At 29.9% G+C, this 24,515-nt stretch overlaps 1 protein-coding gene across 1 annotated transcript in view; it reads right to left on the minus strand.

The window, feature by feature from the left end:
• LOC129972136 (CD109 antigen-like) overlaps positions 1 to 24,515 on the minus strand; it is a 159,267-nt gene that overhangs the window by 89,624 nt on the left and 45,128 nt on the right. The gene's annotated exons all lie outside the window — the stretch shown is intronic.

Raw genomic sequence — 24,515 nt, forward strand, 5'->3', positions numbered from 1 at the left:
ACAAATTTCTTTTCCCAGGTACTATAAACCCCTTATCAGGGATTAATCGCCAAAACACTCGCCAAGGATCAAATTTAGATCAGATTGAGCATAAATGTTAAATTCACGCCAAAGATTAATATGTCATAACTATCGCACGCCAATGCCATGCAAAGTGTTCTCTGAGATAATACATTTATTAGAAAGTATAGAGAAAGTTTTAAGAAGACCACTTCAGCTGGTTTCTTGTACTATATCAATAAAACTTTTTAAAAATTAGATTTGAAGTATTCCCCCCCTCACCTCCTATATTTTTCAAAAGATTATCTACAGAAATCAAAAACATTTCTCTAAAAATTATTCCATTCGTTTTCATCAATAGTCTTTTATCTATATTAACTTACTCTATAGAGTAGATACCGTTTTCATCTATTCCTTTTATACTCTCATCAAGATTAAAAAAAGTGTGGAAATTTAATATAATCTCCTTCGCATCCTGTTAGCGATGAGCTTTCTGTGTGAATCGCACACGCACGCGAATTCTTGCCGCCGTTAATCACAGAACAGCAACAATTAAGTGTTCGACAGGTAAGAGATGATATCTCTTCTCGGTTAAATAAATAAGTATACCTTCCGTACGCTATAAATTTGCGGTCATTGACAAGTTATCTATAAAGCGAGAGGTATTTCATTAATGTGCCCGAACACGCCTTCATTGCGCATGCCCAGCAGGAGCCGGTCACGACAAGATTCTTCTGGTAATTAAGTTCTAAATTGAAGTAGGATGGTAAATGTTTAAAGCTGTAATCAGCGAAGTGTGCTTCACCCCCCATTGTTCTCTGAAAAAAGACTAGAAAAGTACGATGTTTACTGAATTTAAGATATTATTTAATAGATGCTCAAAAGAATATTCTAGGGATTCTTAAGATATGATTGACTATGCAAATTTGGATTTAAAAGCTGTTTTTCTTAATTTATTATTAGTTCACTTTTTGATTGTTTTAGCATTTTTCATAATATAATTATTAGGAGATATTTTATCTCAGATTTATTAGAAAGAATCATTAAAAGTCCAAGAATGTCAATTAAATTTTTTAAATACTTATTTTAACTTGAATTTTTTTAGTTATCTTTCTTTAATACATGATTTTCTTATTTTTTTAAATGTTTAACTAATTTTAATGAGTGAAACTAAAAAGTTCCTGAGATGAAATGGGGTTGTTAATTTATTTTTTTGCTACTGCTTTCTATTTTTCTACTATTACTTTTTTAAATGTCTCTTTTTTTTTAAAATAATTTTTCTATCTTAAAATAAAAATAATAAATATATACCATTTCATTAGTTATAAAAGAAAGGTATAAAGCACTATATCTTACTATTTTTTTGAAACAGTTAATTGTATTAATTATAATTATTTTTTTGTAAAAAAAAATCCCATCTCAAAATCAGTCGAGTTTCAAAACTTTTTCTCGAGGTCAAAAAAATTTTGGAAGGAAAATTCGGTTTAAACTGGAGAAAGAGATTACAACAAAATCTTCCAACCAAACCATACTGCCGATTTCGTCCATTTTAATCTCATCTGAAAGCTTAAGGCTCCTAGATACGTCATCAAGTGTCGGTACACTGTTCTACAATTTCCACAGATATCGCAAAGTCAAAGCTGGATGATCTCCCAACTTCAACAATTGGAATGATTTCACCAATTTTATTCTCCAATTAATTTCGCCATTTTCATGACATTACTAATTGGTCAAATTGCTCTATCTTCATTCTTTAATTTTAAATAGTACTTTCTCCTTTTAAAATAAGATGCAACTTATGAATGTTTGCTGTTGTTACTAGATTAATAGTATTGAAATGGCGAGCGAATCGAGGTCGGCTTAGTTTTAAATATCAAAATTAATAATTTAAGCCAATCAAGAAGCAGAGCTATTTGTTTGTATTTATAAAAACGGAAAATATTAATTTCGACTTGATGGGTTCTGTATTCTAAAGAAAGAATAGGAATAACTTTCGAAAACTTTGCTCTTCAAACGAATAATTTTACAATAAAAGTATAAAAATTTATTCGTAGAAAAAATCACATTATAGGCTTCTCTTAGGAACGAAAATTTCTTTGAGGACATTTCTTGTGCAATATTTCAATGTTAGACAATCGATCTTTTAAAAAATGCATTCTGGATAATAATTTATGAGCTAAATAAATCGAAACATAAAAGTTATCACTTGAAACTTTCCAGAGAATCGGCCAAACGATTGTGATTGCTGCAAGACTTTTGCACAATCGATTGTGATTGTTCAAAAAGTCTTGCAATAATCGCAATCGAAGCCTTTCAAAAACGAGAAAATGGAAAATAGTGAAAAAATAAATGAAACCGCTATACTTTAACAAGCTTTCGTTGGAGAAAAGAAAAGTTTCTGACATCTCTGAATTGTATTCTTTTTTTATTGTTATTTACTTGAACGAGGTGTGTGCCCTACTTTCAAGAAGAATTCCATCGAAGCAAGAGTAATGGAAAATAATGCGTTTGCAAGATATTCTTTCAAAATTATGAGTAGCATAAGAATGAAAATTTTAAATATAGTTTTATTCTTGTTTTATATTTTTCAAGGGACCAGTGAAATAGAGCAGATCTTTGGAAATCACTTACATAGGATATTATAAACAAAAGGAAACAAACAGTACTGTAAATGAAGAGATAACGTTAAAAAACCTGAAACTTTTAAATGTCATTCTTGTTTTATATTTTTCAAGGGAACAGAGGACTAGTGCAAACTGAAATAAAAAAACAGCATTGTTAATGAAGAGATACCGTTAAAAACCTGAAGATTTCAAATATTATTCTCGTTTTATATTTTTCAAGGGACCAGAGGACTAGTGCAAATCTTTGAAAGTCACTTACATAGGATATTATAAACAAGAGTCAACAAAAAGGCCTATAAATGACGCGATAACATTGAAAATCAGAACATAAAAGTAATATAATACTGCATTTTGGATTTACTGAATAGCGAATTTCCAAATAGGTATACAAAGCAATTGCGTAGGACTATTAGACAAAGGGGAACCCCAGACAAATCGATTAAAAAGATGTTAGCAGTCCAAAGATAAAATTCGTTTTGTCAAATAAATACATTTTTTAAAAACCAGATTTCTGTGAATAATAAACTATATGGATAGTATTAATACTTTGCCAAGTATAATAGTTGGGTTGCTATCTATTTCCATATGTTCATATAATCATTAAAATATTCATAGACGACGAGCGTCTGATAAATTAACATCGTTAATAAATACGGACACTGCATGGTCATGAATCACAGTAAATACGGATACCACATAGTCATGAATCACACTAAATAAATAAAATCACTTACAATTTAGCCAAGTTACTGAAATAAAAAAAATTAATCTGAAAGAAGTCATTAATATCATATATTGATTAAATTACAAATGTGCTGAAATAGGAAACTAAATCCACCATCTTATTGAAAGAAGGGACGGCATTATGCACAAGCCCTGGGCTGTAAAATGCCTAAATTAGCCACTGCATGTACTGAAGATGAAATGCACAGCTATGAAAACTTCAGTTATTGTTCTTCATAACAACAGCAAATTAAAAGTTAAAAATAAAGCGAAAAAAAATACTTTTAATTACTTTTAAAAAATACTAAAAAATACTTTTAATACTTAAAAAACTTTTTTAAAATTAAATATGAGTTTTTCTTTTGAAAATCGAATTAAGATATATCTTCAGAAATATCATTTTTAAACGAAATAATTAACTGCAATTTAACTATAATCTATATTATTATTTAGGTATTCCTGTGACAATAGTACTATTTATTTAATACGTTTCACATTAATTATCACTTATATGTTTCATATTAATGTCTAACGATCTTAAAAGGACCTTGTAAAATAACCTCCTTCTTAAAAAGTCCTGGTGGATCTTCAAAACAGGAGGTCAGAGAGAGAGAGAGAGAGAGAAAGAAAGAGAATATTTTGACCGTTATTCGTTCATTTTAACTCTTCTTAACTTGACTTTGACCCGTTGGTCAAACTGGATCAAAGTCAGGTTTCAATTAGCAGACAAGACAGCTGCTACACTGAGAGAGAGCCAAAGCAGATCGAATAAGAAATTTTATTCCCCCATTTGTCAAATAAATAAATTTATAGATAATAAATATTCTTAACAAAGAATATTAAGGAGCATTAATTCTTCATCAAGTATAATTCGCCATGTTTCTATGCCTCTTTATACTCACTTAGTTATTAGAATGTTCATAAATACTTCTTCAAAAAATGTTTGCAAACAGAAAAGTCTGTCAATTTGGATCATAAAAGATAATGCAACATAAATTATTTTTCTCAAAATTTATAAAATAAAAAATTAGCATAAAATAAATCCTTGATATGTTAAAAATTTGTCGAAATGTGAAACTAAAAATTGATCAGCTTATTAAAGGAACAGCCTCATAATGCGTACTGCTTGGACCGCAAAATACTTAAATCCGCCACTGCTTTGACTCATCGTTTTAACGGAACAGTGGAGATTAAAATAAACAAAAATAAACGAAAACATGAAGTTTAATTTTTATTATTTAATCACAAAGCATATATTTATACTCAACTAAAATGGAGTTATAAAATACATTGTTCGATAAAATGAAGACATGAAGACCCTAAAGAAAACCAGTGCATTTTAATGGTTTTTGGCAAAATGATATTCTAATTAGATTTAAATATCTTTGAAATGTTCCAGGCGTCTAAATTTTTGAGAAAATTAAATAAAATTGATACTCAAGAATTCGGTTAAACATGAAAAGAAAACAGAGTTATTCATTTTATGTTCCTAGGAAATTTTTTTAGATATTTAAAAATAAATATTAGTTCAGGAAAAATAAAATTCAATGTGTGGGCATAAAAATATTTCTAAAAAAATTAATATTTATTGGAATTGCAAAATCATATCCAGTTTTGTTCCAAATAAATTTGTATAGGGTAAAAAAACAATTGGAAAAATTAAAAATGATGTCGCCTGGAATATTTTGAAATTCTTAACAATTACATGACATTTCATTTTTAAAAAAATAATATATTTCATTTAAAGAGGCTTTTTTGTAAGATATTTGGCGTATATATATTTTATACATATTTGTAAAAAATTTTATAATCTTAAGTGATTATTTGCAAAAGTGTCCAATAGAGTCCACCGTTCCCTTAAATTGATTCAAAACTTTTGAATATTAAAAAAAAAACCGGTATTCTATTTTGTAAATAATATTCATCATCATGCTAAGGATTCTAATTCACAAATTTTTACACCTAATCATGATTATTAATCATTAGCAGGATTAAAAATATATTTGTTATATGCAGATGAAAAACAGCAAATATCAAGTGAATAAAGCAAGTCGTAAGCAGTGAATATAATGTACTGCTAGTAATTGGTTTTTCCATCCAATTGTGAAACTTAAAATAATATCAGATTAAACTTGAAGAAATATAAAAAAAAATAATGGCAGAGTATTTTAATTTTTTAATTCTGTCTTTTTCTATTGAAACTTCTTTTATTCTAAATAAATATTTTCAAAACTGTGCGGTTAAAATACACACACATACACAAAAAAAAGAGAACCAGAGAAGAATGAAACTTTATTTTAACATAATCGTGAAAACCCAAAAATGCATTCATTTCAATAATCACGACGCATTTTCCCCTGCTCTAGTGGAGAAATAATTGCATCGGCTTCCCACGCCATGCCGATCCTACTTGTCAGTCTGAAAACTCAATTTCAACAGCTGGGCAGGAAGAAAATAAATTGGAAATTCTTATCCTACTCAAATCTCCCAAATATGATATCGATCTTTTTTTCTTTAAATTTTTTTTTTAGCTTCTGCTCTTAGAAAAATGTATAAATATAATAAGTTTCATAAAAAAAACACTATATCTAGATATCTTATTTCGGCCTGGAAGATGGTTTTTGATAAATCTGATTGAAAAGGAGATTTTTAATGCATTATTTTTTTTAAATCGAGAATGGCAATATTATCATCCTATTTTAAGACTACGCGAAATAAATTTATTTAGTGATATATGAAATTCATTAGATTTCTTTTTACATAAATATTTTAATAAGACTGTCCGTGCATTGAAAAAATATTGATGAGATTGAAAAAAAAATATTAATTCCAAACAGATTTTAAAGAATACTTTTTGAAAACGTTATTTTGTTCACGCTCAAATAAAAATAATAAGCATCAATATTTTGATACAAAGATAAACTCAAGCCGAAATTCTTATTTTTGCCTATTTCGCCTACCAATCTTCATTCAATCTCCGTTAATTTAAAAAAAACTGAGTTCGAAAGCAAAAAAGAATCAGAATAATTAGTTTACCAGAAGAACACGAAAGACAGCTTAAGGGGACAGATAGACTTTGAAATAAGTAAAAAATGGACGAAAATTGATTTTTATCGTTTCATCACCAAAATATATGTCTATATTCAACTAAAGTAGTGTTATAAGATGCATTGTTCGATAAAATGATATTTGAAGAGTCTAGAGGGGGAAAAAAAGTACATTTTAATGTCTTTTCACAAAATGATATTGTAAGTAGATTTAAATGTCTTTGAAATGTTCTAAGTGCCTCAATTTTTTACGACATTAAATAGAATGATAACATATATTTCGGTTAAACATGAAAAAATAGGGTATGTATTTTATATTTCGAGGGTTTTTTTTTTTGGGGGGGGGGGATAGTTAAGTTAATTCTAGTTCAAAGATAAATACATTTCTTACAAAAATTCAGTGTGTATAAAAATATTTCAAAAAAATTAGCATTTAATTGAAATACAAGATCATATATAGTTTTGTTCCAAATGAATTTATATTGGGTAATAAGGAAAAAAATAATAAAAAGAATTAAAAATTAAAATGCCTGAAAAATTTTGAAATTTTTGAAAAATACATTTTTTTTAACTTTTAAATAATAATAAATTCCGTTTTTTAAAGTCTTTTTAAGAAATTTGACGTATTTATATTTTAATATATAGGCATACAAAAATTTCATAACCCTAAGTGAACAATTCGCGAAAGTGCCTGATAAAGCCCGCCGTCTCCTTAAAAGATGTTTCAAATACTATATTAATATATTTAAAAAAAGGGGGGGGGCTTCTTTCTTTTGGTTTACAACTGAAAATTATTTGTAACTATATAAACAAAGCAACTAAAATATATCATAAGTTTGAAATATAAAGCAAAGTAAAAATGACAGAATTTTTAAAATTCGCTTATCAATCTTCATTCAGTTTCTACTAATTAAAAAAGGCCGAGTTTGAAAACAAAAAGAAATCAGACTAACAAATTTGCTAGAATAAAAGATAAAGATAAGATATAGCGTAAAGATAGATAGCTTAAGAGATATTTCAAAAACCATATTAAGATATTCAAAATAAAAACTAAAATATTTAGTTATTAAAAATCAAACTAAAATATTTATGAAAAAGATAATGCTATCTGAAAAATTATAGCTTTCAAATAAAAACTGTTTATTCCATATGGTAAAAATATTTTCTACAGAAAAAAAACAACCAAGCACTTGCTTTCAAAAATGGCTGCACATTTTCCAAACAATGAATAAAAGAAATAAATCAAAATGAAGGACCATCATTCGTAACGCCATTCTCAAAGCACGCGGGCAGGTGGTTGGTTGTACATGTATAATAGTTGACATCTGTAGAAAAACTTCTCAGTGGTTTTTATCTTTCTATTAATTTTGTATCCTGTCTGTTAATGCTTAAAACTAGATATCCCTTTACGCACTTTTCAGCCATGTTTAAATATATTTTCATCTCAGAAAATGTATAATTTAGATGCATTTCTGCAATTAGCAATTAAACTCTAACATGCATATTTATTACAAAAAAATAATACAAAATATTCAAATGTTGTATTGTTCTAATTATTGCATTATAAACAGACTGTTGTGAAACTTGTGAAGTTTCAAACACTCATATTACAGTTTGAAACTGTGAATACTAAATCTATAAAAATAGTAATTGATGCTGCATTGCGTAACGATGATTATGTGCAGTCCCTCATATAAATTATAATAAAATAAAATGAAATTTAAATTAAAACTGTCTATCTCAGTGGAAATAAAGATTTCATTATTTTAAACATTAATGAAAATTTTTATGCTATATAAGTCGTTAATATAATTTAAAATGTTTAGTGAAATGAACGATATGTTTCAAACCAATACTTTTCATTCTTACATATTTTTATTTAACATGACTTGATAAATGTTTGTGAAAATGATTTTTTTTTTCAATTTTTCACACGTTTCATGATTTGATATAGATCTAAAAATTAGTACATTTATATAAAAATGGAAATAATGAAAAATGTTACTTCTCTATTTTCAGAATCTAATTGTCAGTAACTCATCATAAACTATTTAAATTCTGGCTGCATATGATTAAAGGAAATAGTAATAAATTAGGGGGGGGGGGCTATTTTTAAAATTATATGACATTTAAAGCAGTAGACAACAACAAATTAAAATTGAAATATATATATATTGTATTATTATATATAGTAACGTAAGAGAGAATTTGTGATCATCTTGAATAACAAATACCTTACATCTTCTGTTCACTAACAAAAGCCAAGATAATAGTATTTCACATCATATTAAACCCACTACTCAGTATCGATCAATTGGATCTTGGCTTAGCATTGCTGCGTAAACCAAGAATAAATTTTAAGGAAGCCTCATTGAATAGATTGTAAGGCAACCTCAAGATCTCGGCTTAGCATATTGGAGCACATAAAATTTATTGGGAGGCCATCTCAAGACCTCGGCTTAGCACTTTGTGGCAAATATATTGGAAGGCAATACCAAGATCTAGCCTTAGCAATACGGAATACATGGAATAGATTGTAAGGCAACCTCAAGATCTTGGCTTAGCATTGCGGTGAACGTGGAATAGATTGGGACACAGCCTTAAAATCACAGTAAAATAATTAATTATCATAATTAAATTTAAAATTTGCAGTTTAATAAAATTAATAAATTAATAATAAAATAAATAAAATTATAATTATTAAAAGTATAAAATAAATAAATAGATAACATTAATTCATTAATAATAAATTACTAAATAATAATTATAATTATAATTATTAAAATTATAAAATAAACGATCAAATAATAATTAAAATTAAAAATTTACAGTTCAGTTGCTATTATTTAAAAACTCCATAGAGATTTTCTTTGACTATTTATAGCATTTTCTTTTTAAAATATTCTATTCTAATGTTCACTTCTTCTAAGCATTTGATGGGACTTCAATATACACTCAGCGTTTTAAAATTTCTAAAAAAAACAACACAATAATAAATCTGACGCATAGTTCTGTTCTTTCTTCCTATAAAAGAAGTCTTTGACATTCTTTTTACACAAAGAAAAAAAATCATTTTAGTTTGTGTATCGAAAATAAGTACAAAAAAGATCTTAAAAAAGGTCTACAATTTCCTAGCAGAACACAGCAAACATTCTTCATACTCATCCACTACTCGAAATATGTCTTCTTGCTGAAGAGGGCGGCAAGCAATAAAATTTTATGCCTCTCAGTAGGACGCATTCGGAAACTCGATGACGATGCAGCTGCACCAATAAACACAACCCCATTTAGCTGCAATGAGTAAATGGAATTCATTTCCAAAATTAATCTTCTCCGATGAGACACCAAGTTTATATTTGCTTTATCGCGAGCCAAAACTGAGGCAAGACACGTAGTCTGCAAATTGTTATGAAGGAATTCATACTATCTTAGAATAAACGGTTGAATAGCTTTGCAGTCAAAGAAACTTTCTGCTTGTTTTTTTTTAATAAAATTAATTTAATACTTTAATACCTGACTTTTCATTGTTTTACAAAAAATAATATATGTGTTTTGAAAAACTGCATATAATTAAAGAAAACTATTTACAAAATTTTAAAGTATTTTTTTTTGTGTGAAATTTAAAAAAAAATTAAAATGGGCCAAATGGTTACATTATGGATTAAATAATATCCCAGTGACACAAATCACATTATAATAATTCTGCAATAAAAATAAGAGTTCCTTTTTACTAATATAAACGAAACCCCGGAGGGGGGCACCTCGAAATGAGGATGAGATGCTTCCAGCATGGTGGTTGGATCTCGCCACCCTGGAGGGTACACAAATAGGTGGGGGATCTGACTCCTTCCATCGATGACGGGACGTACTTCCTTCGGGGAGGGTTGTACCGTGGCCGGTGATGGCCCTTAGGACTCAACCACAGTTCCCGCCAATGTTGCTTTTGCGGCGGTCCGGTCATTCAGTTTCTATGGTTTAAATCCGAGTGCCTTCGTGGCGGGTCGGAGAGTCAGATGGCTGACTTACTAATACAAACGAAGTTTATACCAATATTTACGAAGCAAACAAAAAGTATATTGATAGTATTTTTAATGATAAAACTATTCATACAATAGCCGTCTTGGTATTTTTCAATGTTTCCAGTTTAAATTTAATTCTAGATCGCTATTATAATCTATTGGTCTTTTATACAAATTTTTATCAAAAAGCATTCCAAAAATGATTTCCAGACATTTATTGTAACCCTTCGGAACAAATATGTGAAGTTTACAAATGGAAAACATGTAGCCAAATGGCTATATGATGCACTGAAGAGTGAATGAAATCAACATAAGAGACGTCGCATCCATATGATAAAAGCTGTAAAGCATGGATAAGATTGAGCTCCGTCAATATCGCTTATATTGCTATTCCACAAGCTGCAATCAAAAAATAAATCGGCAGAGCTGATTTGATTATTTCATAATAACGAACCGACTTCATTTGAACGATGATTTGACGAGACCAAATATTAAATTGATGCAATAAATTGAAGCATGAATTGGCTCCATTTGGATAAAATTAATAATTCGGGTTAAAACACATGCTTTGATGAGCTTAACGAAGCAAACTTATGAATACAATGTTAACTCATATTTATAAATTTTTGAGGGTTATGGTGGTCTGGTAGAATGTACACTCCAAGATAGAAAAGTTTTGAACTTAATTCCACTAAAAACTCGTGGCCGAGGTATAAGCTCCCACATGAATTAAAATTTCTCTTACAATAATAAGTAACCATGAACTAAAATTTCTCTTACACTAATAAGCTCCCAAGTGAATTAAAATTTCTCTTACCATAATAAGCCCCCACATGAACTAAAATTTCTCTTACAATTAATAATCTCCCACATGAGCTAAAAATTTTCTTGCAATAATAAGCTCCCATATGAACTAAAATTTCTCTTACAATTAATAAGCCGCCACATGAACTAAAAATTTCTCTTGCAATAATAAGCCCCCACATGAACTAAAGTTTCTCTTACACTAATAAGCTCCTAAATAAACTAAAATTTCTCTTACAATAATAAGCTCCCACATGAACTAAAATTTCTCTTGCAATAATAAGCTCCCACATGAACTAAAATTTCTCTTACAATTAATAAGCTCCCATATGAACTAAAATTTCTCCTACAATAATAAACTCAAACTTTTTCAAAACCCTACCGTTAGCATGATAAATGATTCCTTCGCCACAAAGTTGATCGTCACAAATATCCGTTGATCAACGTATAAGAGCACAGGAAAGGATGCGTCTCATACTACTCACAATGTACAAACTTCCGGACGGACATGATCTCCCTGTGTAACATCAATAGAATAGAACCAATCACGCGACATTACCCTCGCAATTGACTTTAGATTGTCAAATTACCACAGTAAAGAGAAAAAAAGAAAATAAAAAACTCTCCTCTTCCGGGAACAGGTGTGTGGGAGCGGCCGAGCGTTTAAGGTACGTGCAAGAACTAGCAGCGCAGAATATGGACGCGATTGTTTCGGGTGATGCTTTATAACAGGAATTACGCTCTGGCTTTCGTCCGCCTCTTTGTTTCTGGCGGAATTTTTTTCTTAATTGAGTTTGTAATATGAAAAATTCTGTTTGAACGATTTTGTTAGGTATGATAAGAAATTAATAAAAACAATTTTAAAAACACACTTTTATTAATCTTCTAATTAGTAGGGGTTTTTTTTTTAATTTTTAGTCTTTAAATCAAAAATCCTTATTTTGATATCAAAGAATATTTGAATCAATTTTTCTTAAATTATCTACCAGATGGTGCCACTTGAAAGAAATCAAAATTGTATTAAATTAATAAATTCATTGAAAATTAAGTCAAGGAATATTAAAATGGTGCATTATCGTCAAGAATGTACAGGTGTACATTCAAACCTCAAGCGCATTAGGAAGTAAGATAAAAATTGAAATCTAAGCTATATTCTTACAAATATAAATAAATAAAATAAAATATAAAAAAAACGTTCAAAAATAATTTTGTTTAATAACTGTCAAATAAATAAAATCAATCGAATAAATAAATTCTTACGAGCAAGAAGACTATGTGATTATATAACCATTAGAAACAATTAATTATTTATGAGTTATATATGAAATACGTATGTATTACAATATGTATTATCCGATTAATGATAATATATATTGCATTATCATTAATTGGAACACTTTTCACCGTAGAATCAAATTTCGGAAAACATATAAGAAATGTTTTGAGCTTGTCATAGTTAGAATCACAATGGAAAAATTTTAGCATACCTGCTAATCTCTATATTTAAATTATCATTGTACAAAACGCGTAGCATTATGGAATAAATTTTTAAAGAATTATGGTACGGAATGCTCCAAATTAATTGAGTTTGCAATAGCAAAATTACTTAGAAGTGGTTTTATCATTTTGAAATAAAAATTATCAACAACGGAAAATTAATGGAAAGTGAATATGGTTGGCAAGAACACAATATAGATTGCCGGCGTCCTGGCATAGGGGTAGCGCGTCTTCCCCGTGATCTGGGCGTCCCGGGTTCGAGTCCCGGTTTGGGCATGGTTGTTTTTCTGTTGTTCTATCTGTGAGATGTGTGAATGTGCCCTCCTGTAAAAAGGGGTTGTGCAAGCGAATGAATGATGCGCGAGTGGCAAAGTCGTACTCTTGGCCCTAGTTGGCGCTGCTATAAAAAATAAGAGACGTTCCCCATCAGGCTTAAATCGCTGTCTTCGTAACAGCGGGCTTGTCAGTGGCAAGTGCCATAAGAAACAAACAAACAAACAATATAGATTTGTAACTATGTTCAAATTCCATACTAAATTGCTGTAAAGCGGCAAATTTTTTTGTTATAGAATTAAATTTCGGTAAATCTATGCTAAAGAATATACGAAGACCAGATGTTCAATAACTGGAAACGGAATTTAATAACGGGACCTCAGAGGCACGTGGCAGATGTATAGCGTATAAAATTTAATTGCACGTTAGTTTAAGCTTTTCCGCCTGCAATCTCCGCAAGAGAACCCACAACTAATTTAGTGTAAGCAATTTCACATGTTAGATTCAATTAATGGCTCTGCTGTGATACCTGTATATTAATGTCTTGATTTGGATCTGCATAATGGGCTATAAGGGGTGAATTTCACAATTTTGAATGATAGTACAACATATGAAATGGCATTCCACAATCTAATTGATTTACATGTACATAACTATAATAACATGATTTACATGATGAATATGATTTACATAGTACATGTGGTTCTATTTATGAATTTTTGAGAATTTAAAGATTTAAAATCTATCTATATAACTGACATTAGAGGAATAATAATTCCTACTTTCTACTGATCAAACTTCAATCAGCACTATGCAGTTTATGCAGTTATCGTATATTGTTAATAAGCGAGGTAATACAATATACTAGGTATATTATTAATAATTATATAATATACTATTAATACAACAATGAGCCAATGTATACAGTTAAACTATATATATTGATAGCAGAAAAAAGAAAAAATGGCACTAATTTAAATAATTTTAGGGTACTTTAATTTTATCAGAAATCAAATATACATGATACATAGCATTTAACAAGGAATTGAATAAAGCCAGTATAGGAATAAAAGTTATTATTGGAATTACTTGGCCAACATTGGAATAAAAATCTATATTAAATCAAAAATTCAAAAATTGTTGAATTTTTCAAAACATTCTAATTTTAAGAATAGAATTCTATAAGATATGCAATTCATACAATCCACATTTCTGCCAGTCAAGTGGAGAGTGTCAACACAATTATCATGTATTTAACAAAGAACGGATTTCTTTTACAGAGCTCTGACACTACATACTTTCAGTAAAATTAACTGTTCGATCTCTTCGAAAAATGCGTATCTAAACTGTGTCCCAAAAATTTAGCGATGACGAGTATTCTCGTCAAACACAGAGTATGTGTAATATGAAATAACTTTTTTTTTATTATTTCAATAATCACATTTATTTATTTACTCAAATAAACATTCATTTTTTTGCATGTGAACGAGAGGAAATATTAAAAATTATTATTTTAACTTGCTGTTAGAGAACGCATGGTACAACGCCACTTATTGAATAATCTAAAACAATTTATGCCTGTCTAATCGCTTCTGGTATGACTAATACAACACAGCGATATATTTAAGGACAATTCATATAAAATGCAGGTGTTTATAATAATTATTAATAATCTTTTATTTGTTCCCTTGATTTCGGTTTGGTCTTAAAATATTTTCAACATCTTGCAATGTACGAATATGTTTGAGTTTTTACTAAAATTGTAATTCAAACTGCAAATTGTCACTAATTATTATTCCTGACGAATAAACTCGTCATAACGCAAAATGTTGTACTTTTTCCATGACGAGTATATTCGTCCAAAACAGTTAACAGGTTAAATCATTATGGCGCGTTAAAAGGTGCGCTACTTTTAAGAGTATCTATACTTTTAAATATAAAAAGTGACATAAGAAATTAATATTAAAAGTTTTGTGAATATTAGAACACAGTGTAACATTCCCCGTTTCCCAGTAGTGATAAGACATTTACAGCCAGCTGTGTCGTCGCTGTTACTTACTAAATTCCTCGAGATAGCCAGATGGTGGATCTTTTCACCTGGGTGGTCTCGCATCTGTTCATTAGCGACTACAGTGAAAGACCACATGTGGGAATTCCTCGTCCAAGAGATATTGAGAGTACCTTCAAAGAGATAGGGGTGTCCAAACATCTGGATGCTAGATGTTTCTCTTTGTGAAGGACCTTCCCACTACCCACTGGCGCCGCTGAGAGAGAGCATATGGCTGAACCCCGATTGGCCGAAGGAGAGCTCCAATGACCAATGTAAATTAAGAGGCGGAGATTTTTTTTAGGAAGTGAAGAAATGAATTGCAGGCAGACTGTTGGACTACGCCCACGAGTTCGGAGTCCGAGAACCAACTGAGTTTCAAGAAAACCCTTCGACTTCGACTGTTGTGTCTCCTACTACAGGTGTAAACAACTATTTATTTAACTAAGATTAGAACAAGTTGTTATTTTGTATATATAGGGCTGTAAAATAAAGTATTGTCTGGAAATTCTGTTTCGTTATTTGATCAGTCTAGATCAAGACATTACAATAGTTTTATTCATTTTAATCTATCAAATGAAGATTTCCCTTGATAAAAGATTAAGATTACTTAAACCCAATCCAAGTAATCTTAAAAATTAAGATAAGATTGAAAAGAATAACGATTACTAAAATTACCAATCGAATCAATTTACGGAGCATGACAATCGAATGAGAAATTCAATTACGCATACCATCTAATACCTAATGGCATACAGTCTAATGCAGTAGTACAGATCTTACCCTCCCTCACCTCACCCAAATATGCATAACGGATTTCGAAGTTAAACTGAACCACACATTCGACTTATATTGCACGACCCTGAATTATTTCAACGCTTTTGAATAAAATTCCAAACTATCCGTTCCAACTGATAGAATTCAAATTGATTCGAATTTCAGGGAAACTTATCAAACGAATGGAACAAAAAAAAATTTAAAAAGAAGGGAGAAAATAAAAGAAAAAAATACACTAAATCGAGTTTCACTCGACGGGCGACAGAGTGGCGGGAAACTGAAAAAACTTTAGGAGGTCAATATTTTTGGGTGACAATTGCTTTGTCTCCCGAATTGCCGTCTTTATCGCCGTCACTGCGATGTGCAAAAGAAACCTAAAATAATAATAATAAAACGCAAAGAAAAGGGAAAAAAAGCTAAGTGGAGAAACATTTAGTGAGTTTTTTTAAGAGTTCTACATCAGAATATCGGGGGCATCGATCTTATTAGAAGAAAAACGGAGTTTTTTTTTTCCACTTTACAGGGAAAAAGGTTCTTTTGAAAGAACTCGTGGTTCTAAAAAATCTAAATGAATAAAATATCGCATAATCAAATCTAACAAAATTGTAATAATAACTGTTCATGTATTTTGGATTAAAAACGTCAATTTTAAAAAATTCGAAGTGCTTGCTTTTATTTAAATAAAGCACTATTAGGTAAATAGGTCCTATAGGAAGACTATTGCAATAGTTCGCATGACAATACTTCGGGAAAATGTCTTTAGTTCTTTATCTGAAAAATGATTTTCAAGCCATAATTTTGACTGTTTTCAACATCAATAATTTATGTTGCAAGATAAATTACTTGGGCGCAAATTTATCCTTTGGCTTGTTTTTAAAGACACAATTTCAATATATAACGACACAATTTTAATGAAAATTCAATATATAAAGACATAATATATAAAAACACATTTTATATATATTCAATATATAAAGACACAATATATAAAAACACATTATATATATATATTGAATATATAAAGACACAATATATAAAAACACATTATATATATATATTGAATATATAAAGACACAATATATAAAAACACATTATATATATATTCAATATATAAAGACACAATTTTTATGAAAATTCAGCTTTGAATATCAAATTAGAATATTTTCTGTATTGATGTATTTTTAGTATTGGAGCATATTTTATTGAATTGAAATTTTTAGTTAATTAGTTAGGTTTAACATTTACAGAGACAAACAAATAAGGATAAAGAATACGAATTAAAATTCTTCTTTCAAACCTGCTGCACTTTTAAATTATCTCGTTCATATAGACCAATAAACCATCGATGAATTTGATCAAAACTCACATGCAGATATCAAATTTGATGAGCCAAATTTCACCTATCTAGCTCACTAAACATTTGAATTATCCAGTTTACATGCACACTGCCACAGATAGATTTCCACAAAATGGATTTCGTGCAAAATCTATAGTTTCTTTAAAGATAATTCACTAAATTTATTACACCTATTGCGTTTTTAAATTATTCTAATCAAGGATTGATCGACATTAGACTCAGAAAGGTCTAAAAGGTTAAAATACATCATAATTTCAAAGTGAAATTTGTGTCGATTTCAACATTTTTTCTCTACATGATTCAATAAGAGCTCATCTATATTGTACGAGACAGTGAAAGGTAGATGAGTTCTTTCTAATTTAACATGCAAACAAACATCAAATTTTTTTAAACCAACAATAGCTTCCTTTTAACAATAGCATATCCATCAGTAGTGAATTATATTCACAATTCACGCTCGGCTCATTTTGAAACCTCTCTTTTGTCTCGAAACGATTAATTACAATTATGCTTCATAAAAGACATACAAAGTCGGTGAACTTCAGAGACATTAATCGTACATGTCATGAAAAGTATTTCTTGGCTAGTAACTACTGTTACTGAAAGTGAATGAAACAGATAGTGGTTGTATCATGCGATGCAAGTTCACAGCTGAAATTGATTCAGTTAGCTGAATCAACTGATTAATTAATACTTATATGAAAATAATTAAGCCTCCTTTCAATATATCTAGGAAAGATGTTTATCAAATGTTTTGAGCGCCAAATCCTTTATTTATCTTCGTTTTCCACTTTCTCGTATATGTAGTATAGAGAAAGTACAGGGTGTTAATTATTGTCGGGGTTTCCGTACCTCATAACTTTCGAATAAAAAATATTACGCAAAAACCGATTACGTATTCGTAAATTACAACTCAAAGAATTTTATTAATGATATTAAAGTGTAAAGCTTGCACAATTTGCACTTTGTAGGTATTCAGCTGAAGGCGATTCTTTGAGTTGTACTTTACGAATACATAATTCTTTGAGTTGTAATTTACGTATTCATAATTCTTTGAGTTGTAATTTACGAATATATAATTCTTTGAGTTGTAATTTACGAATATATAATTCTTTGAGTTGTAATTTACGAATACATAATCGCCTTCAACTGAATGCCTACAAAGTACAAATTGTGCAAGCTTTACACTTTAATATCATTAATAAAATTCTTTGAGTCGTAATTTACGAATAAGTAATCGGTTTTTGCTTAATATTTTTTATTCGAAAGTTATGAGGTAAGGAAACCTAGACAATAATTAATGAACACCCTGTATAGTAATCGTCAAAAAAAATTCAAACTCAAGATTTTGACGATCCTCCAAATTATAGACTTTCCTGAATACAAAAACACATTTTTGGAAAATGGCCGTCCGTCTATTTGTCTGTCTGTTACAAAGATAATTCAAAAGGACTATGAGCTAAACGGATGAAATTTGGTGTACGATCTTCACACCAAATTTGCAGTAAAATCTGTTCAACGCAATATGCTAATGCTTAATTCCTTTAAAATGAGCTACAGGACAGAACATGATGTCAATATACAAAATTTGGCATTTACTTAGTATGGCATCGAAATTGATTGCTTTTTAAACAGTAAGTATTAATAACAAATTTTTATCAAAATCTTGAACAAATTTCTAATTAAAAATTAATTAAAATCCTTACGACTTTCCATAATATTACAGCACTTCGTAGTATATTACAGCACAAAAAATAGAATTATACTATTTTAAAATGAAAAAATAAGCTTTTTAACTATACAATTTCATCTCCGTGTATTTCTTTTCTCTAATTTTAATTACTTTTTAAACATATTTTTTTAAGTATATTTAAAAATATTTTTCATTGTTTTAATTCTTGAATTTTTATTTATGCTTATGGCGATGTTATTAAATATATTTTTATAAGAACGTTATTACTGCTGCAAAATTAAAAGCAAATTTTAAAATTAAAATAGATGAATCAAGCTACTATATACAGTATTGGTGTTGTGATATTTGTACTGACTTTCGTTCTGAAAATTTTTTTCCATTCCGTAGCAATTTTAAATTAAAAATCTTTAAAAAAATTTAATTGCATAAACTCATCAAAGCGTAATCAAATATTTTTTTATTGATTTTATTAAATAACTATCTTCAAACAAATGAAATTACTTTGCTCATTGTTCAGAAGTGTACAGCAATTGCGTAAGAACTATAAAGAATAAAATTTAACGTGAATTTTGGAATTTTCATCTACCATTTGCAATATTCCATAAACCATAGAAATCACAAAATAAAAAATAATACCAAACCAAACAAAATGCTTTAAACGCTAACTTCCTCTCACTTTCTTGTAATTATGAAATTTTTCCCAAGTTGCATCATAAATCCTTGTCTGGAAATAATTACCAAGAAACCGGTTTATTTTCTGATGAGAATGGGAGAAAAGAACTGTTTAATTTAGATTTATGTCTACAAAACAACTGCTATAAAAAGACAGAAAAGAAAACGATGCCGTTAAGTTATATATAACAGCAAATTTGAAGGTTACAATTGACGTAAAAAAAGATTTATTCTAATGCGAAGATCTGAATTTTAAGTTAATATTGTGTATAAGTAATCAAAAATTCACCTGCAACTATGGCAAAACTTGCAAAGTACTTATTTTTTAGTACTTATAATTTTTAGTACTTATTTGTCATTTAAGTACTTATAAATTGTCTTCTGTATTGAATTTAGTACTTATTTTTTCAGTACCTATAAATTGTCATCTGTATTGAATTTAGAATTGGTGGATGACGAATTTGAGAGAAAATTAAACAACGTTTTACTTTTTCTTACACGTAGAATAGAAAAAGTATAGTAATCGTCAAAAAATTCGAACTCGAGATTTTGACGAATCTCCACGTTTCATACTTCCCTGATTTCGAAAAACAAATATTTGGAAAATGTCCATCTGAGACAAATATAACTCAAAACTGCTTTGAGCTAGAAGGTGAAATTCGATATACGGTCTTTACACCAAATTTTCAGATTTCTATCAATTTGGAGTAAAATCGGCTGTTGTTGTTTATAATGGCACTTATGAATAAGCTCGCTGACAAAGTCAAGGATTTTAAGCCAAGAGAGCGTCTCTTGTTTTAGTAGCGCCAACTAGGGAAAGAGTACGTATTAGCTACTCACGCATCACATTCGCTTGCACAACCCCTTTTTACAAGGGGGCACATTCACACATAGAACAGATGAAGAACAACCATGCCCGAACCGGGACTCGAACCCAGGAAGCCCAGACCATGGGGAAGACGTGCTACCCCTATGCCAGGATGCCGGCGGAGTAAAATCTATTCATAGGAAGTCCGCCTGTGCGGCTGTTCAAATATATGTTAACACGATAATGCAAACCGGAGAGAGCTATATAAATAAGATTCGGTACACATATTTGACATCTATAGCGTAGACATCTGTCAGATTTTCAGCCAAATTCAACAGCATTTTCACTGTCTGTCGGTCTGTACTTTCAGAAACATATAAACGAGATAACTCAAAAATGCAATAAGTTAAATACATCAAATTTGCTTTGGATTTTGTGAGTAAAAGTGCAGTTAAGTGTGAAATTTTGATTTCAATCGGTGGAGAAAAAATTGTCTAAAAACACAAATTCGGTTTCCGGATTCTATTAACCAAATGTCAAAGATTTATTGCCAAAATACTCGCCAAGGATGACATGAAAGATTCAGTCGAAATACTAAATTTGCGCCAAAGATTAGTATTTCTTAATTATTGTACTCCAATGCATTATAAGGCTTCTCAGAGATGACACCGTTATGAGAGTGTATGCGAGAAAGTGTTGGGGCGATCATTCCAGCTGGATTTATAATGTTAGTTGCACGACCTAACGAAGAAACAATATTGAAGTAACTTCGCATTAAGTTACAATAAAATCCAACAATTATTCACTGTGATAATTCAATTTCGTAATCCAAATAGAAAACAATTTTGATGCAATCCTTGAGCTTATTTCATTGAACTGAATTTATAAAATTAGGCTCATATAAAGTCAGCTATAGTAACACATCTGGAGCTGCGTCAAATTTAATGTGATATTTGTTATTAATATATGCATAAGACAAGTATGTTCTGAGTTCATAAAAGAGATGAAATATTTTATTGCTTTAATTCCGAGTTCTACATACTTTACTTTTTTCACTGCTAATCATTCGGCTTTTGAATGTACACAGTATTCACCTTTCACACGACTTTAGGAAACTTTGTTTTACTTAATTGTCAGCTTATATTCTACCAACATTATTTTCACTTACCCTTAGCTGGTATATCACTATCATCATGGTTATAAATACCACAAATTGGAGCACTAAGCCAACTGATGGCATCCTCATAGGTCTCCCTATTTTTTTTAATTATCATATATAACACACATACACAGTCCTTTGTCAAACTTTTCCATGACCATTTTGCATAAATGTGGCTGAATTTCGGTGATGCAGCGTCAAATTTCCTCCTTTAATGCATGTGCTTGTGGGTTTGTTGGCATAGAAGTTTGACTTCAAATAACCCCATAAAAAGAAATCCAATGGTGTTAAATCATACAATCTAGGGGGCCAATTCTCATATTTTCGAACTGTGGTCGCCAGACTTTCATTATTTTTGAAATATTGTTCAACAATGAAAACATGTTGTTTTATCGTATAACGGCTCTATGTTTACTAAGCCTAAACTATCAACAGTCAGATGATTTCTTTAATAGGGTTGCCTACACTTTACTGCACGAATGGTGGCCAATTCAAATCTTGCGTTAAATTTGGAACACCTTTACAAATACATCCATTTAATCTATACATAACAAATACGAGGCTTAAGATTAATAAAACTTTTCATTATTTTAATGCATTTCAAGAATTATTTTTCAATGAAATTAAATTTGAAAGCGTAAAGTCAAATATCAATTACTTTACATCAATTCGACATCAGTTATTTTGAAAATAATTTCTCTGAATTATATGGCATTTTTCCAAAATCAAAGATCTTGTTCCAATCGCAGCATTCAACGCTTCGAATCGATCCACTTAAATTAAAAGCAAAAGAAGAGATCATGACAAAGGAGTTTCAATAGATCAGAAGAGAAAAGTCTTTTAATTTAATAAATTTCAGCTTTTCCATTTATTAATTTGTTGATATGGGCCTTTAATCTTTCTGAATGAATACACCAACTTTACTGATTCTTCTCCTACGCATTATTGATTTTAGATATTAAATATTAGTATTATTAAGTTTTGATTTTGAAAAATAAAAATAAGCTAACATTTATGGTTTAGTTCTAAAAAAAGGAAGTAATAAATGTAATAGAGAAGTGAGCAGAAAATTGCTGTAAAATTATTCTAGTAACATTAGCATCAGAAATAGTGCATTAAAAGACTGGTTTTTATTAAATTATTTTAAATTAATTTAAAAGAAATTATTTTACGGCCAGCCTGTTTATACAAATGCGATTATATATATCATATTTAAAATAATTTATAAGAATTTTAAGAGAAGTTTTGTGAAAACAAAACCTAGAAGAGTGCTTGGTACTCACCATCAACCCTCTAAATAAATGCACCAGAGGACGGAAAAGTGTTTATGCGCTTCTTTATCAATAGATTAATGCATGTATATTCATTTATATTCAATATAATTAAATACGATCAATGCCGGCGTCCTGGCATAGGGGTAGCGCGTCTTCCCCATGATCTGGTCGTCCTGGGTTCGAGTCCCGGTTCGGGCATGGTTGTTCTTCATATGTTCTGTCTGTGAGACGTGTGAATGCGCCCCCCTGTAAAAAGGGGTTCTGCAACAGAATGTGACGCATGAGTCGCTAAGACATACTCTTGGCCCTAGCTGGCGCTACTAAAACAAGAGGCGCTCCATTGGCTTAAAATCGCTGACTTCAACAGCGAGCTTGTTCATGGCAAGTGCCTTTAGGAACAACAACAATATATGTTCAATATAGCGGAATATAATATAGCTTATTTAAGCCAATTAATAATTTGACATAAAAGCTATTGTTTTGCTAAATTAACGAAACATTTAAATTCTACTAAAAAGATATCAGTAATATCTATTAAATCGCCTTTTAAACATTAAATCCTTAAAAAACTTTCACGGAGAGATTTAAACTTACATTGTTGCAATTCAAAACTTATTATGAAGAGCGGAAGTTCGATAGACAAACAAAAATTTCGTTTTAAGGCGAGCACCTAAGGTGGTTTAATGGCAAAACTGGTCCCAGGGAATTCTGATGTCCAACCTACGAGATACCAACTATTCCAAGCAAACAAAAACTCAACTTCACGACATGCGTAGGCCCCATCTGGCTCTTCAGTACCAACTGATGGACATAGCATGAAAATTCAATAATTCACACAACGTAGAGAAGACCGGTAATTCTAGATGGCCGTTTGACAGCTGGCTAGGATTAGAATTGGGCGCGCGTTGGCTTAGCAGGTGAATGCAACAGAAGGTGAGTGGTATCGATACCGATATCCTAAGCCAGTTTTATCTGAATCACTACAACGTCGGGACACCCAATCAAGAAGAAAAGCACAGCTTTTACACGCTGCATTAAATAATCCAACAGCTGAATTAAATACGAGCAGAAAAGCACAGCTTTTACACGCTGCAATAAGTAATCCACAGCTGAATTAAATATGGTTAAATCCATGTTTAGTTTCTTTTTTCTCCTGTTCACTTTGGCATCATGTTAAAAAAGAGATTTTAGAGCTTAGAAAGTTTAAATGAAGGCTTATGTTGAAATTACAGATGTCAGTATAAAAAATGAATTTCAAAAAAAATACATGTTTGCTTCAATTATTCTGAGCCTTTTTGGTTTTAATTATTCTCTTTTTTTTAATTTTTTTTAGTCTTATAATTTATAATTTATTTCGATAAATATTAAAGATTCGTAAAATCAATTTTTTTTTCACAAATTCGAAACTAGCTGGCGCTACTTGTATGAAACCAAAATAATAATTTAATTAATTGATAATGAAATTTAAAAATTATTAAAATAAGAGTTGACGTCAAGAACAGCAAAATGATGTGTATACAAAACTTCAAAACATCAGTACATTGAGAAGAGAGTGAAAATTTCATATACAAAACTCTACCGTTTTACAGATGAAATAGGTCAAATTGAATTTTTAAAAAATTAAAATTTTAACTTTGGAACTACAAAAATAATATTTATTCTTATTGTAACTCATTATATGTTACTTTATTTATTAATAACGAAAAGAACCAAAATGAAATCAATTAAAGTGATATCGGCG

This window comes from Argiope bruennichi, chromosome 6, assembly GCF_947563725.1.
Source record: "Argiope bruennichi chromosome 6, qqArgBrue1.1, whole genome shotgun sequence".
NCBI lineage: Eukaryota > Metazoa > Arthropoda > Arachnida > Araneae > Araneidae > Argiope > Argiope bruennichi.